The sequence below is a fragment of the Eschrichtius robustus genome, chromosome 4 (assembly GCF_028021215.1).
Source record: "Eschrichtius robustus isolate mEscRob2 chromosome 4, mEscRob2.pri, whole genome shotgun sequence".
NCBI classification, from domain to species: Eukaryota; Metazoa; Chordata; class Mammalia; order Artiodactyla; family Eschrichtiidae; genus Eschrichtius; species Eschrichtius robustus.
In genome coordinates, this window is record NC_090827.1 from 50,419,380 (window position 1) to 50,437,501 (window position 18,122).

General features: G+C 38.0%; 1 protein-coding gene across 2 annotated transcripts in view; it reads left to right on the forward strand.

Annotated features, from left to right (window-relative positions):
- MAPK10 (mitogen-activated protein kinase 10) overlaps positions 1–18,122 on the forward strand; it is a 488,347-nt gene that overhangs the window by 331,265 nt on the left and 138,960 nt on the right. The window lies entirely within an intron of this gene.

The window sequence follows — 18,122 nt, forward strand, 5'->3', positions numbered from 1 at the left end:
CTGTTTACTCGATACATCTCTAACTCATTCCAAAAAAAGTCAAGGTAGTTACAAAATGCATATTTAAGAAGAAGAAAACCAAGACGTTGGAGAATGTGTAATTACTAAAATTAGGCATAAATTAGATCTTTTTATAACTGTGCAATGAGAGAATGATAATAATATCATACAGGATTTAAGAATAATATTCTTTACTGTATAAATGAAAATAGGACTTTAATGTTCCATATTATTATTATTTTTATTTTTTATTATTTATTTATTTATCTTTAAGGCTGTGTTGGGTCTTCGTTTCTGTGCGAGGGCCCTCTCTAGCTGCGGCGAGCGGGGGCCACTCTTCATCGCGGTGCGCGGGCCTCACGTTATCGCGGCCTCTCTTGTTGCGGAGCACAGGCTCCAGACGCGCAGGCTCAGTAATTGTGGCTCACGGGCCCAGTTGCTCCGCGGCATGTGGGATCCTCCCAGACCAGGGCTCGAACCCGTGTCCCCTGCATTAGCAGGCAGACTCTCAACCACTGCGCCACCAGGGAAGCCCCCATATTATTTTTTAAATAATGTATATTTTAGTTCCTCTTTGATTCAGAGATTTTTTTTTTTTTAACATCTTTACTGGTGTATAATTGTTTTACAATGTTGTGTTAGTTTCTGCTGTATAACAAAGTGAATCAGCTATATGTATACATATATCCCCATATCTCCTCCCTCTTGCACCTCCCTCCCACCCTCCCATCCCACTCCTCCAGGTGGTCACAAAGCACCGAGCTGATCTCCCTGTGCTATGCAGCTGCTTCCCACTAGGTATCTATTTTACATTTGGTAGCGTATATATGTCAATGCTACTCTTTCACTTTGTCCTAACTTACCCTAACCCCTCCGCATGTCCACAATTCCATTCTCTACCTCTGTGTCTTTATTCCTGCCCTGGCCCTAGGTTCATCAGAACCTTTTTTTTTTTTTTTTTTTTTTTTAGATTCCATATATATGTGTTAGCATAGGGTATTTGTTTTTATCTTTCTGACTTACTTCACTCTGTATGATAGACTCCAAGTCCATCTCCCTCACTACAAATAACTAAATTTCATTTCTTTTTATGGCCAAGTAATATTCCATTGTATATATGTGCCACATCTTCTTTATCCATTCATCTGTCGATGGACACTTAGGTTGTTTCCATGTTCTGGCTAATGTAAATACTGCTGCAATGAATATTGGGGTACATGACGCTTTTTGAATTATGGTTTTCTCAAGGTATATGCCCAGTAGTGGGATCGCTGGGTCGTATGGTAGTTATATTTTTAGTTTTTTAAGGAACCTCCATACTGTTCTCCATAGTGGCTGTACCAATTTACATTCCCACCAACAGTGCAAGAGGGTTCCCTTTTCTCCACACCCTCTCCAGCATTTATTGTTTCTAGATTTTTTGATGATGGCCATTCAGAGTGGTGTGAGGTGATACCACTTTGTGGTTTTGATCTGCATTTCTCTAATGATTAGTGATGTTGAGCGTCCTTTCATGTGTCTGTTGGCTATCTGTATATCTTCTTTGGAAAAATGTCTATTGAGGTCTTCCACCCATTTTTGGATTGGATTGTTTGTTTTTTTGATATTGAGCTGCATGAGCTGCTTATAAATTTTGGAGATTAATCCTATGTCGGTTGCTTCATTTGCAAATATTTTCTCCCATTCTGAGGGTTGTCTTTTTGTTTTGTTTATGGTTTCCTTTGCTGTGCAAAAGCTTTTAAGTTTCATTAGGTCCCATCTGTTTATTTTTGTTTTTATTTCCATTTCTTAAGAGGTGGGTCAAAAAGGATCCTACTGTGATTTATGTCATAGAGTGTTCTGCCTATGTTTTCCTCAAAGAATTTTATAGTGTCTGGCCTTACATTTAGGTCTTTAATCCATTTTGAGTTTATTTTTGTCTATGGAGTTAGGGAGTGTTCTAATTTCATTCTTTTACATGTACCTGTCCAGTATGCCCAGCACCACTTATTGAAGAGGCTGTCTTTTCTCCATTGTATATTCTCACCTCCTTTATCAAAAATAAGGTGACCATATGTGCGTGGGTTTTCTCTGGGATTTCTATCCTGTTCCATTGATCTATACTTCTGTTTTTGTGCCAGTACCATACTGTCTTGATTACTGTCACTTTGTAGTATAGTCTGAAGTTAGGGTGCCTGATTCCTCCAGCTCCGTTTTCCTTTCTCAAGATTGCTTTTGTTATTCAGGGTCTTTTGTGTTTCTATACAAATTGTGAAATTTTTTGTTCTAGTTCTGTGAAAACTGCCAGTGGTAGTTTGATAGGGATTGCATTGAATCTGTAGATTGCTTTGGATAGTAGAGTCATTTTCACAATGTTGATTCTTCCAATCCAAGATCATGGTATATGTCTCCATCTGTTTGTATCATCTTTAATTTCTTTCATCAGTGTCTTACAGTTTTCTGCATACAGGTCTTTGTCTTTCCTCTAGGTAGGTTCATTCCTAGGTATTTTATTCTTTTTCTTGCAATGGTAAATGGGAGTACTTCCTTAATTTCACTTTCAGATATTTCATCATTCATGTATAGGAATGCAAGGGATTTCTGTGCATTAATTTTGTATCCTGCTACTTTACCAAATTCATTGATTAGCTCTAGTAGTTTTCTGGTGGCATCTTTAGGATTCTCTCTGTATAGTATCATGTCATCTGCAAACAGTGACAGTTTTACTTCTTTTTTTGCGTTTTGGATTCCTTTTATTTCTTTTTCTTCTCTGATTGCTGCGGCTAACACTTCCAAAACTATGTTGAATAATAGTGGTGAGAGTGCGCAACCTTGTCTTGTTCCTGATCTTAGTGGAAATGGTTTCAGTTTTTCACCATTGAGGATGATGTTGGCTGTGGGTTTGTCATATATGGCCTTTATTATGGTGAGGAAAGTTCCCTCTGTGCCTACTTTCTGGAGAGTTTTTATCATAAATGGGTGTTGAATTATGTCAAAAGCTTTTTCTGCACCTATTGAGATGATCATATGGTTTTTTTTCTTCAATTTGTTAATATGGTGTATCACATTGATTGATTTGCGTATATTGAAGAATCCTTGCATCCCTGGGGTAAACCCCACTTGATCATGGTGTATGATCCTTTTAATATGCTGTTGGATTCTGTTTGCTAGTATTTTGTTGAGGATTTTTGCATCTATGTTCATCAGTGATATTGGCCTGTAGTTTTCTTTCTTTGTGACATCTTTGTCTGGTTTTGGTATCAGGGTGATGGTGGCCTCGTAGAATGAATTTGGAGTGTTCTTCCCTCTGCTGTATTTTGTAAGAGTTTGAGAAGGATAGGTGTTAGCTCTTCTCTAAATGTTTGATAGAATTCGCCTGTGAAGCCATCTGGTCCGTGGCTTTTTTTTGTTGGAAGGTTTTAATCTCAGTTTCAATTTCAGTGCTTGTGATTGGCCTGTTTATATATTTTTTTTCTTCCTGGTTCAGTCTCAGAAGGTTGTGCATTTCTAAGAAATTGTCCATTTCTTTCAGGTTGTCCATTTTATTGGCATATAGTTGCATGTAGTAATCTCTCATGATCCTTTGTATTTCTGCAGTGTCAGTTGTTACTCCTCCTTTTTCATTTCTAATTCTATTGATTTGAGTCTTCTCCCTTTTTTTCTTGATGAGTCTTGCTAATGGTTGATCAATTTTGTTTATCTTCTCAATGAACCAGCTTTTAGTTTTATTGATCTTTACTATTGTTTCCTTCATTTCTTTTTCATTTATTTCTGATCTGATTTTTATGATTTCTCTCCTTCTGCTAGCTTTGGGGTTTTTTTGTTCTTCTTTCTCTAATTGTTTTAGGTGTAAAGTTAGGTGGTTTATTGGAGATTTTTCTTGTTTCTTGCAGTAAGATTGTGTTGCTCTAAACCTTCCTCTTAGAACTGCTTTTGCTGCATCGCATAGGTTTTGGGTTGCCGTGTTTTCATTGTCATTTGTTTCTAGGCATTTTTTGATTTCCTCTTTGATTTCTTCAGTGATATCTTGGTTATTTAGTAGCGTATTGTTTAGCCTCCATGTTTTTATGTTTTTTACAGATTTTTTCCTATAATTGATATCTAGTCTCATAGCTTTGTGGTCAGAAAAGATACTTCATACGATTTCAATTTTCTTAAATTTACCAAGGCTTGATTTGTGACCCAAGATATGATCTACCCTGGAGAATGTTCTATGAGCACCTGAGAAGAAAGTGTATTCTGTTGTTTTTGGATGGAATGTCCTATAAATATCAGTTAAGTCTATTGTTCTAATGTGTCTTTTAAAGCTTGTGTTTCCTTATTTATTTTCATTTTGGATGAAAGTGGGGTGTTAAAGTCCTATACTATGATTGTGTTACTGTCGATTTCCCCTTTTATGGCTGTTAGCATTTGCCTTGTGTATTGAGGTGCTCCTATGTTGGGTGCATAAATATTTACAATTGTTATATCTTCTTCTTGGATCGGTTCCTTGATCATTATGTAGTGTCCTTCTTTGTCTCTTGTAATAGTCTTTATTTTAAAGTCTATTTTGTCTGATATGAGAATGGCTACTCCAGCTTTCTTTTGATTTCCATCCCCTCACTTTCAGTGTGTATGTGTCCCTAGGTCTGAAGTGGGTCTCTTGTAGGTGCACATATATGGGTCTTCTTTTTGTATCCATTCAGCTAATCTGTGTCTTTTGGTTGGAGCATTTAATCCATTTACATTTAAGGTAATTATCGATATGTATGATCCTATTACCATTTTCTTAATTTTTTTGTGTTTGGTATTGTAGGTCTTTTCCTTCTCTTGTGTTTCCTGCCTAGAGAAGTACCTTTAGGATTTGTTGTAAAGCTGGTTTGGTGGTGCCGTATTCTCTTAACTTTTGTTTGTTTGTAAAGGTTTTAATTTCTCCGTCAAATCTAAATGAGATCCTTAATGGTTAGAATAATCTTGGTTGTAGGTTTTTCCCTTTCATCACTTTAAATATGTCCTGGCACTCCCTTCTGGCTTGTAGAATTTCTACTGAAAGATCAGCTGTTAACTTTATGGGGATTCCCTTGTATGTTATTTGTTGCTATTCCCTTGCTGCTTTTAATATTTGTTCTTTGTATTTAATTTTTGATAGTTTGATTAATATGTGTCTTGGCATGTTTCTCCTTGAATTTATCCTGTATGGGACTCTCTGAGCTTCCTGGACTTGATTGACTATTTCCTTTCCCATGTTAGGGAAGTTTTCAACTATAATTTCTTCAAATATTTTCTCAGACCCTTTCTTTTTCTCTTCTTCTGGGACCCCTATAATTTGAACGTTGGTGCGTTTAATGTTGTCCCAGAGGTCTCTGAGACTGTCCTCAATTCTTTTCATTCTTTTTTCTTTATTCTGCTCTGCAGCAGTTATTTCCACTATTTTATCTTCCAGGTCACTTATCCATTCTTCTGCCTCATTTATTCTGCTATTGATTCCTTCTAGAGTATTTTTAATTTCATTTATTGTTTTTCATCATTGTTTGTTTTCTCTTTAGTTCTTCTAGATTCTTGTTAAATGTTTCTTGTATTTTCTCCATTCTATTTCTGAGATTTTGGATCATATTTACTATCATTACTCTGAATTCTTTTTCAGGTAGACTGCTTATTTCCTATTCATTTGTTTGGTCTAGTGGGTTTTTACCTTGCTCCTCACCCCATGCATATTTCTCTGTTTTCTCATTCTGTTTAACTTACTGTGTTTGAGGGTTCCTTTTCACAGGCTGCAGGTTCGTCATTCCCATTGTATTTGGTGCCTGCCCCCAGTGGGTGATGTTGGTTCAGTGTGTTATGTAGGCTTCCTGGTGGAGGGGACTGGTGCCTGTGTTCTGGTGGGTGGGGTGTATCTTGTCCTTCTGGTGGTCAGGGCTGCATCTGGTGGTGTGTTTTGCAGTGTCTGTGAACTTAGTATGACTTTAGGCAGCCTCTCTGCTAATGGCTGGGGTTGTGTTCCTGTCTTACTAGTTGTTTGACATGGGGTGTCCAACACTGGAACTTGCTGGCCATTGGATGGAGCTGGGTCTTAGTGTTGAGACGAAGATCTCTGGGAGAGCTCTTGCTGGTTGATATTACATGGGGCCGGGAAGTTTCTTGTGGTCCAATGTGCTGGACTTGGCCTTCCCACCATGAAGGCTCAGGCCTGACCCCTGGTTGGAGCACCAAGACCCTGCCAACCACACAGCTCAGAAGAAAAGGAAGAGAGAAAAACAAAAACAAAAAAACAGACAGAACCCTAGTACAAATGGTAAAAGCAAACCTGTACAGACAAAATCACTCAAAGAAGCATACACATACACACTCACAAAAAGAGAAAAAGGAAAAAAATATATATATTAAAAAAAAAAAGGAAGAGTGCAACGAAACCTATAAGCAAATCCACCAATGATAATAAACACTAAATACTATACTAAGATAAAAATGAAACCAGAAACAAATTAGATGCAGAAGGCAATCCCCAAGCCTACAGTTGCTCCCAAAGTCCACTGCCTCAATTTTGGGAACATTCATTGTTTATTCAAGTATTCTTCAGATTCAGGGTTTATCAAGTTGACTGTGGGGATTTAATCTGCTGCTCCTGAGGCTGCTGGGAGAAATATCCCTTTCTCTTCTTTGTTCGCATGGCTTCTGGGGTTCAGCTTTGGTTTTGGCCCCGCCTCTGCAAGTAGGTCTCCCTCAGGCGTTTGTTCCCTGCCAGTACAGGAGAGGGTTAAAGCAGCGGCTGATTAGGGCTCTCTTGCTCACTGAGGCTAGGGGGAGGGAGGAGTATGATAGTCATAATTGGAATGCGGGGTGAGCTGTGGCGGCAGAGGCCGGCATGACATTGCAACGGCCTGAGGTGTGCCGTATGTTCTCCCAGGTAAGTTGTCCCTGGATCCTGGGACCCTGGCAGTGTTGTGCTGCACACGCTCCCGGGGTGGTGTGGATAGTGACCTGCTCTTGCACACAGGATTCTTGGTGGTAGTGGCCACAGCATTAGCAGTTCATGCCCGTCTCTGGGGTCTGAACTGATAGCTGCAGCTCACGCCTGTCTCTGGAGCTTGCTTAGGCAGTGCTCTGCTTTCTGTGGGCATACTGGGAAAGAATCCTCTCTCCTCGCACACCCCAAAACAAAGATCTCTTGCCTCTCTGGCAGGTCCAGACTTTTTCCTGGACTCTTTCCCAGCTAGCTGAGGTGCACTAGCCCCCTTCAGTCTGTCTTCATACAGACGACCCCAGTCCTCTCCCTGGGGTCTGACCTCCAAAGCCCAAGCCTCAGCTCTCAGGCCCCACCTGCCCTGGTGGGTGAGCAGACAAGCATCTCAGGCTGGTGAGTGCTGGTCACCACCAATCCTCTGTGCGGGAATCTCTCTGCTTTGCCCTCTGCACCCCTGTTTCTGCACTCTCCTCCATGGCTCAGAAACTTCCCCCCCACACACCCACTGTCTCCGCCAGTGAAGGGGCTTCCTAATGTATGGAAACTTTTCTTCCTTCACAGCTCCCACCCAGAGGTACAGGTCCCATCCCTATTCTTTTGTCTCTGTTTTTTCTTTTTTCTTTTGCCCTACCCAGGTACATGGAGATTTTCTTGCCTTTTGGGAAGTCTGAGATTGTCTGCCAGCATTCAGTAGGTGTTCTGTAGGAGTTGTTCCACATGTAGATGTATTTCTGATGTATTCGTAGGGAGGAAGGTGATATCCATGTCTTACTCTGTCACCATCTTGAAGGTCCGATGTTCCATATTCTTAAATGTAGCATTTGCTAAACTTCAATTTTCCCTTCCAAAAAAACAAAGGCTTATTTTAGAGATAAGTCAGTGAAATCCAGAAACATTTTGATTCTTAAATGAATTTTTATTCTCCTTATGATGAAACAAACTTTTGCTCCCCTACCCTGAGAAAGTATTTTTTAAAAATTAACTATTATTTATTAACCTGGAAATTTTGTCCCATCTTGATTATATAATACCTCTTATTATTGCCTATTTTATACACCTTTTTTCTTTATTATAGACAAATTGCAGATAGGCAGATCAAAAGTGTACATAGAATTCAAGGTGATTAGTTTAGTAGTTAGATCATTGTCATAATGAAGCCGGCATTCTAACTTTGATCCTGTAAGGGACAATTTAATATTAAGCTCCATGAGGACAGGAGCTTTATGTTCTCAGTGCTTAGAACATTGCTTGGCACATTGTAAGGCCCAAAAAAATACTTAATGAATGAAAAACATACTGCAATAGTGGATAGACCTCAAATCTCAGTAACTTATTAGAACAAAAGTTTATTTCCTGTTATACAAAGTCTAGAACAGGTTGGTAAGGACTCTCCTCTATCTGGTGACTTAGGAATTTTGTCTTCTGTCATCTTGTGACTCAGGAGCTGCCATCTTGTGATGTCCAGTTAAGGCATCACAGTGTGGAAAGAGGTGGATTGTAGAGGCACACCTCTTAAATGCCTCTGCATTTAGATGATATCTGCCAATCCTTCCTGTAGTCCACTGGCCAGATACAGCGACTTGGCCCCAACAGAACTGCAAGGGAGCTGGGAAATGTAGTAGAGCATGTGGGTACCCACAGAGCAACTGTCTTCACCACAAATGAAAACACAGAAAAGTATTTTATTACCTGACCATTCCGAACCCTGTTGGTTATACATTGATTTTATAGCAGTATCATAGTGTCTTGGGATGGCACTATGGCCCAGGCCAACTTTTGGTTAAAAACATTCTAAAACTATTAATTAGCTATGTCTTTAAATGTTATCTAACTTCTCAATAATAATGATAACTATAGTAGTAGTAATAGTAATAATAATAACAACAAGCAACTTTTTTTTTAAATAAATTTATTTTATTTATTTATTTTTGGCTGCATTGGGTCTTCATTGTTGTGCGCGGGCTTTCTCTAGTTGCGGCGAGCGGGAGCTACTCTTTGTTGTGGTGCGTGGGCTTCTCATTGCTGTGGCTTCTCTTGTTGGGGATCACGGGCTCTAGGCACGCAGGCTTCAGTAGTTGTGGCTCATGGGCTCTAGAACGCAGGCTCCGTAGTTGTGGCGCACGGGCTTAGTTGCTCCACGGCATGTGGGATCTTCCTGGATCAGGGCTTGAACCCATGTCCCCTGCATTGCTGGGCGGATTCTTAACCACTGTGTCACCAGGGAAGCCCAACAACAAACAGCTTTGTTAAGAGTTTCCTGTAAGCTCATACCATGCTAAGAGCTTTACATAGATTATCACATTTAACTTTCCCACTAATCAAAAGAAGTAGATTACAGGCATACCTGGTTGCATTGTGCTTCACTTTATAGTACTTCACAGATACTATTTTTTTTACAAATTGAAGTTTTGTGGCCACCCTGCATTGAGCAACTGTATTAGTGCCATTTTTCTAACAGCATTTGCTCACTTTGTGTCTCTGTGTCACATTTTGGTAATTCTCACAGTATTTCAAACTTTTAAATTATTATTATATTTGTTATTACATTCTGTGATTGGTGATATTAGATATTACTATTGTAATTATTTTGGGGGGCACAATGAACTGGGCCCATTCAAAATGAGGACCTTAATTGATAAATGTTGTGTGTTCTGACTGCTCCACTGACTGGCTGTTCCCCTGTCTCTCTCCCTCTCCTTGTCCCTCCCTATTCCCTGAGACATAAAAATATTGAAATTAGACCAATTAATAATCTTACAATACCCTCTAAGTATTCAAGTGAAAGGAAGTGTTGTATGTCTCTCACTTTAAATTGAAAGCTAGAAATGATTAAGCTTAGTGAGGAAGGCATTGAAAGCTGCTGTAGGCCAAAAGCTAGGCCTCTTGTGCCAAATAGTTAGCCAAGTTTTGAATACAAAGGAAAAGTTCTTGAAGGAAATTAAAATCACTACTCCAGTGAACACACAAATGATAAGAAAATGAAACATCCTTATTGCTGATATGGAGAAAGTTTTAGTGGTCTAGATAGAAGATCAAACAAGTTACAACATTCCCTTAAGCCAAAACTTAATCCAGAGAAAGGCCCTAACTCCCTTCAATTCTATGAAGGCTGAGAGAAATGAGGAAGCTACAGGAGAAAAGTTTGAAGCTAGCAGAGGTTGGTTCATGAGGTTTACGAAAAGAAGCTGTCTTCTTAACATAAAAGTGCAAGGTGAAGCAGCAAGTGCTGATGTAGAAGCTGCAGCAAGTTATCCTGAAGATCTAGCTAAGATAATTAATGGTGGTGATACTGAACAACAGATTGTCAACATAGATGAAACAGCCGTCTATTAGAAGAGGATGCCATTTAGGACTTTCATAGCTATAGAGGAGAAGTCAATGCCTGACTTCAAAGCTTCAAAGGACAGGCTGACTCTCTTGTTAGGGGTTAATATACCTGGTAACTTTAAGTTGAAGCCAATGCTCATTTGCAACTGCAAAAGTTCTAGGGCCCTTAAGAATGATGCTAAATCTACTCTACTTGTGCTCTAAGATGGAACAAGACCTAGATGACAACACATCTGTTTACAATATGGTTTACTGAATAATTTAATCTCACTGTTGAGACCTACTGTTCATAAAAAAGATTCCTTTTGAAATATTACTGCTCATTGACAATGCACCTGGTCACCCAAGAGCTCTGATGGAGATGAAATTAATGTTGTTTTCATGCCTGCTAACACAACATCCATTCTGCAGTCCATGGATCAAGAAATAATATCCAGTTTCAAGTCTTATTATTTAAGACATTTTGTAAGGACATAGCTGCCATAGACAGTGATTCCTCTGATGGATCTGGGCAAAGTAGATTGAAAACCTTCTGGAAAGGATTCACCATTCTAGATGCCATTAAGAAAATTTGTGATTCAAGGGAAGAGGTCAAAATATCAATTTAACAGGAGTTTGGAAGAAGTTGATTTTAACCCTCATGGATAACTTTGAAGGGTTCAAGACTTCAGTTGAGGAAGTAACCGCAGATATGGTGGAAATAGCAAGAGAACTAGAATTAGAAGTGGAGCTTGAAGATGTGATTGAATTGCTGCACTCTCATGATAAAACATTAACAGATAAGGAGCTGCTTCTTATGGATGAACAAAGAAAGTAGTTTCTTGAGAAGGAAACTACTCCTGGTGATTATGCCGTGAAGATTGTTGAAACGGCAACAAAGGATTTAGAATATAACATAAACTTAGTTGATAAGGCAGAAGCAAGGTTTGAGAGGACTGACTCCAACTTTGAAAGAAGTTTTACTGTGGGTGAAATGCATCTAACTGCTTTGCATGCTACAGAAAAATCATTTGTAAAAGGAAGTCAATCGATGTGGCAAACTTTATTGTTATCTTATCTTGAGAAATTTCCACAGCCTCACCAACCTTCAGCAACCACCACCCTATCAGTCAGCAGCATCAACATTGAGGCAAGAGCTTCCACCAGCTAAAAGATTATGACTTGCTCGAGGCTCATTATGGTTAGCATTTTTCAGCAATAAAATATTTTAAAGTTAAGGTATGTATTTTTTTTTAGACTTAACAGACTACAGTATAGTGTAAGCCTAACTTTCATATGCACTGGGAAACCAAAAAATTCATGTGACTCACTTTATTGTGGTGATCTGGAACAAAACTCGCAATTTCTCCAAGATATGCATGTACTGCCCTCATTCCATAAATAAGGACACTAGGGCTAAGATTGTAAAAAGCTTGCCCAAGGCCTCACAGTAAGGATTCTTAGATAAAAGCTGAATTTTTACCCTTTGTTGAAATCCTCACTCTAGGATTTCTCAAGTGCAAAATGATAATACTAAGTCTTACATGAAATGATTTATTAGACACCTAGCACAGCATCTGGTCCTAATACTAGCTTGGTGCTTAGTAGGTATTCAAACAGTACTAGCTGTCTTCCTTTATATATAAAGAACAGGCAGGCAGAAGCCATGCCTGCCTGCTCTACTCTTGATTACTGTTATGTGCTTTTTCACATAATTGAAAATTGTGATTAAACATAACTTAAGCCTTAGAGTTTTTACTGCATTACTGATTTATAATAGGTCATTGATTCCACAGAGTAACCATCTCTGGGCCAACTAACATAAAAGTGATGTAGATTCCACACTGTAATCCTCCTTGAAGAGTAACACTTCAAGAAATTGAATGGGGAAAATATACTCAGGACAAAACAAAATCTAATCCTTTATGTCATTAAGGATTGTCTCAGATATCCCTTTTTAAAACTAATATGTAGATACTTTGATTCGGATTTTAAATGGATTGAACACATGCCTTTCTGCCATAACAAACAGAGTAGCAGGCATTGTTTCTGCTGACTTTATATAACAATCTTGGAGGGGCAAGAGCAACTCAACATGCTGGCCATAACTGTAAGACTGAAGAGCTCAATATCATTTGTGTCAAAAGCAGAATCACCACTTTTGGCAGATACTTTTAAGTATCCAAACGACAATACTAAAATAATATCCAACAGATTGATCAGTTCATTTTCTGGAAATGCATTTTGTAGCGAATTCATCTTGGCTATCCTGTTGAGCTAGATCAGTGTTACATCCATAACATCTTCAATAGTGCCTGGCATATAGTAGGTGCTCAATAAACATTTAACAAATTATAGGCAGCTCTGAAAATCCAGCTTTCCATCACCAACACAAGATTGTCCACTTCAACCCTGAATTGTTTAGTGTTATGTTCAAACTCCAGGCTGAGACAATTGATAAATGAAAGAGAAGGATGTGTTATTCACTCATCTCTCTCAAGCTCTATTCCTGCAGCTCACCTTATCATAAGAAAACCACATCACTGTTCTAAGTTATTTTAGCTGAACTAGTGAATGGTTTAGTAAAAGAAGAACACATGTTTTGGAGTTGGACAAACTTTAATTCATATTAATTGGTACCACTAATCAATAGTTCCAAGACTTTGAGCCAATTAACAGCTCTGTATGCCACTTTCCTCATCTGCTGTTAGTGTTAAATATAGTATTTAACAGAATACAAAGTTCACCTTTACTAGGTAAGTGACTAATGCTTGTTCACCTTTCTTTCTCCCCTTGTCTTATTGAGAGTTGATATCATATAAGTCATATGAAACATATATCTATGTCTTTGATGAAAAAATACTGTATCTACTGCCTGTTGTTTGATTCCAGGGTTATTATATAAAGAACTACTGAATATTTTTTCCTGGGGTTGAGTGCTAGAGAAATTTTACCTTTCCTATGAACTACTGTATGGTATACTTTATGAAATTAATGAATCAAAACTTTCCACTCACTGTGGTCTTGTTGTTGTCATGTTTTTCCTTTGGCTTGCTGGAAGCATGACACGAACTTTTGTGCTCAAGACAGTAGATGTTCAAAACTTAAGTCTTCTGGTAAAACCGTCATCTCTCAGCCTGCTTTATTTGACATTTATTCTTAAAACTGGATTTAATGGTTTTATTGTTTCTATATCTTTTATGGTGAGCTGTACAAATCCTTTTTGAAACCACACAGAATATAAATAATAAATGAATGAAGGAATAAAATGACTTGGTTTCATAGGTGTTAAGTGCAGAACTAATCCAGGCTTGGTGCTCTTTTCAGCTGAAACTGAAAGTTTTATTGAAGAGAAACTAAGGAAACTTAACATCTAAAAATTCTCAAACCTTAATGTTTCCTGCTCAGGAACTGACTAGCAGTAACACAGGCCAGTCATGCACAAGTGAAAATGGGGAGGGAGTGAAATACAGGTTATTAAGTCCGAGAAAAATGCAATCAATACTTTGGACACCTGCAGGATAAGATCAGTAATGTGGGACATTTTTCTTTTCAAACTCCATAGCTATGGGCTAGCACCTGAACTGATGATAGGAATCATGACACAAGCCCTTTCTTATAGGTCTGTGTAATATGCTGTCTTTTCACAGAACAGATTATATTCAAATTTCCTCTCTGCCTATCAAACTGCCAGCAGCAATAAAGTCTTCTTTGAATTTAGCTTAAAATTTTTTTGGCAGATGGGGGGCAGGGAGGAAATGAGTTTGCTTTGAATTTTTTCAAAGAAAAATTTATTATGTCAATATAAAATAAATCATTGGGTCATTTAAATATAAGATTAATATTCAGTAGGGGAATGAGTTACTTTTAAAATTAATTTGAATCAATGATAGAATAGACTATTCTAAACCTGTAGTTATTTTGAGCCGTATTGATCTCCAAAAGTCACCACTGTGATGTTTTTCATTTTTAATATAACATTTCTGATTTATAATTAATTTAATCATCTTAATTTTTTCTCTGGAAAAACACGTTTCATTTTGACGAGCATTTATGAATACCTGTGCGTTTCATACATTCCTCCCAAATGTTTTAGTATAAATTTAATATAAATAGATGATGGAATGTTTATTTTCATGAAATAATTGAGAGAAAATTGACTGGACACTCTTTTGTAATTGTGAGATAGGAAAACACATCCCAGGGAAAATGACATCTGGGCCTGCTTATAGAGGTGCTGATACCAAGGAAAGTCATCATGGCATTATTTTTAACTTCCACATCCTTTGTTTACTTGGTTTGACCTGCATTTCCTCCAGTTTTTGCCTCTCCAACTAGCCTTTTTTGAATGGTGACATCTCTTACGTCTCCTATTCTCTAAAATAGTGGTTCTCAAAGTGTGGAACTTGTTAGAAATACAGACTCTTGGCCTTATCTTAGTCCCACTGAATCAGAAACTTTTCAGGGACTCAACAATCTATGTTTTACAAGCTCCTCAGGTAGTTCTGATCCGTATTAAAACTTCAGAACCCCTGCCTTAAACTATTGGCCAGTCATGCCTTCCCAATACGAATTTCTGATTCTTCCTGTCTTGGGTTCAAATCATCAGTTCTGTGATCTGAATAGGAATATACTAAAACATATAACTGGTGAAAAATCTCTTCAGCATTGATAATATTTTTCCATAGTGTGCTTAATGGCATATTTTCATAGGCTCATTTTTAGAGAAAAGTTTATATTTGGACTTTATAGTCATGATAAGACTGCATGGAAATTGAGGGAGGAAATTCTGTGTGTGTGTGTGTGTGTGTGTGTGTGTGTGTAAATTCACAGATTTTACAATGATGATTTTTAATCTTATTGTGAGAAATTATATGCTTTCAAATGGATAAAAAAATCACTGGGTAGCTTTTATTTTAGAAAATGTGTCAGGGCATTAGGTATTTCATTTGAATAGCTTTTATTTGTTTCTTTTTGACTGGGAATACTTTTGTAGCTAAAATTTTGCTCTTAGTCTAAGCTCTATGATTGTTTTAACCATTTTACCAAACTACCACCAAGTCTGTATATAACTTCCCCATTACATGAAAATTCCCGCTCCAGATATGCACTGGGAAAAATTACAGGGTACTTCTCAGGTGTGTGAACAATTGCTGTGATGAAATAATATCCTCCATTATAGCACTTGGCCAGCTGGTGACCTGTCCTGAGTACCAAGACTTCATTAGTTCTTGAGTCTGGAGCAGCGGGTGTCTTTCAAATACTTGAATCTGAGATGTAGGGTAATCCTTGTCCTAACTAGGACTCTGGTTTCCAGTTTGTGTTTGCCATGAACAATGGAATTTGGCAATACGTAAAGACACCAAGTGTGTGTTCCCTGATGCAGAAGTAGAAATATTATTTCTGCTTCATAATAAGTGTTTTACTTTCCAAATATCTCAGGCAGAACTGTATGATTTGTTTCACAGGCTTCAGGCAGTCCTTCCACTCCAGTGTGTGATTCTCAATATGCATCAGAATACTTAGAAGCCTTATTAAAACAGAGTGTTGGACCCCAGAGTTCCTGATTTAATAGGTGTGGGGTGGGAGTGAGCAGTCTCATTTCTAACAAGTCTACAGGTGATGCTGATACTGACGGTCCAGGGAGCACACTGTGAGAATGATTTTCTAATGCTGCCTTTCTCAAAGTCAGATCCTCAGATCCTCAAATCAGAATCACCTGGACTGCCTAGTAATCTCCAGATCCTCAGGACCTATGCTGATGACCTGAATCCAAATCTCCAAGGTGTTATGTCAGTGCTTTGTATTTTATCAAGCTCCCCAGGTAGTCCAAATGCACACTCACATCTGAGAATAAGTTAGAGGGGAGGACTGGGCATATAGTCAGCCAGAGAAAACACAAATCAAATCTCTTTCCAACATTACCAATTTTATACCATGACTTGGCGTTCATGGTTGTTTTATGCATAGTAGTTGGATGAATTAATGATAATGAATGAATGCAGGCAATTAGTTGCTATTCCCTGTTTGCTCCTAGCATTTTCTTTATTCTGCTATAAAATATATTTTCCATATTTTAACTACTTGCTTATTTTACTGCCTCCATCTAGATGGGGAACTTTCTCTTTTTGTATCTCCAGTGCCAGAAGTCTAGAACATAAAGGTCATTACATATGATTACTACATACATGCAATGCAGTTGGAATAGTGACGTTTCAGAGGTGAAGAGAATATGTGGGGAAAGGGAAATAGATTACTTAGGTTTGATGAGACTAGTGTGTGCTAAGAATTTTGTGGGTGGTCAGAAACTAGAATAGTACAGGATGTAAAGGGTCAGAACATGACAAATGGCAAGTCGGGCACCTTGTACCAAATTAACCTTGACAGATGAAATTCATTTGTTAGTCCAGCTCCAGTTGCTTTTTTACCTTTCCTTGCCAAGGGAAAAAAATGACTTTAGTAGGGTTAGTTTACTGATACATCAAAAAGTCTAGCGTAGAAATGGACTATGGTGTAGAGAACAGTTCCTGATACTGTAGTTGAAATAAAGGATCGTTATAATGTTCTTGTTTCTGCTATTGTCCACACCCATTGTCTAAATTTTAAACCCTGTTTAGTCTCCGTGAATGGGCTCACAATGCCCTGATTCTTAGTAGTGTTGTTTAATTTCCTGTTCTGTACTTCATAGACTGCCTCCTGGATTTCAGACCTCTCATGATTGTATTTGTGAATTACCTGAATTTTCAGTCTCCATCCAAACAACCTAGATTCCTAATTTATAGCCCACTCTGTTCTTTGAGGTCTGTGTGCATTTGTACTGGATTGTTGCTAGCATATGTCTCCCAGTCATAGGCTGGTGCCTGTCACGAGTGTTCTGCTCCCAAGCCCATCTGGGGTCTTAAGGTTCTTGTACTAGATTCGTAGGTTTTGCCACCCTTGTCCACAAAGTCCCCATTGTATTCTCCTCATTACTAATGCTGCCTGTCTCTCATCCAAGAGCATACAGGGCAAATCAGTTTGTACTCCCATTTCAATTTTTTAAATTAGAAATGAAATGCCAAAAATGTCTAAAGAAATGACTTTATTACCAACTACAGGTCCAGAGCTTAAGGAGGTTTAAATCTTCTTTCAGATTATGTGAGAATTAGATTTTTGGAGGTCAGTATATATTAAAACCATACAAAGACCTTTAGTTTAGATTCTGGGCTCAGAATATTAAAGCCAGTTTTGCTTTGTTTTTCATTAATTAAAGCTTTGACATACTCAAAAGAGGTAAGTATGTAATTATTCATTGTGTGGGAATGTCCCACTCATTACAGGACAACCAGCATTGGTCAATAAGCCACGTCTTCTATTATTGTCGCACACCAAAACATGCCCACAGGTCTCCCAAATGCCTGCTAAGGGTTAGTGTCACCTCTAAAGAGAACCACTGGTTTAGACTATTCAATTTTCAAGTGCTGGAACTGGGAAGGAACCCACAGAGCATGTGAGTGCTCAAAACCTGAACAAAATCAGCAAGAAAGAGACGAATGACTATTGGGTAAACACCCGCCAGTGTGTGCCACAAGGAAAAGGCTAGATAGTATTCTGTAAGGTTCCTTCTCACTACAGAATCCAAACTATTTAATGTCATAAAAAGCAATGTAAGATCATTTATGGGTAAATAATAATCATGGATAATGGATACTTATATATATATTCATAAATCATGATTTAAAATAGCAATTTCTTCAATTGTTAAATATAATTAATAGAACTTCTCTTATTGATAAAAGATATAGCAATTGAGATACTTAAAATCTAAGCTGGCAATAAATAAAAAAGCTGTCATGTGGCATTTTAGAACAGTGTTAGTGACTAAAATTTTTCAATGTTTAATGCAGTAGCATTTTTG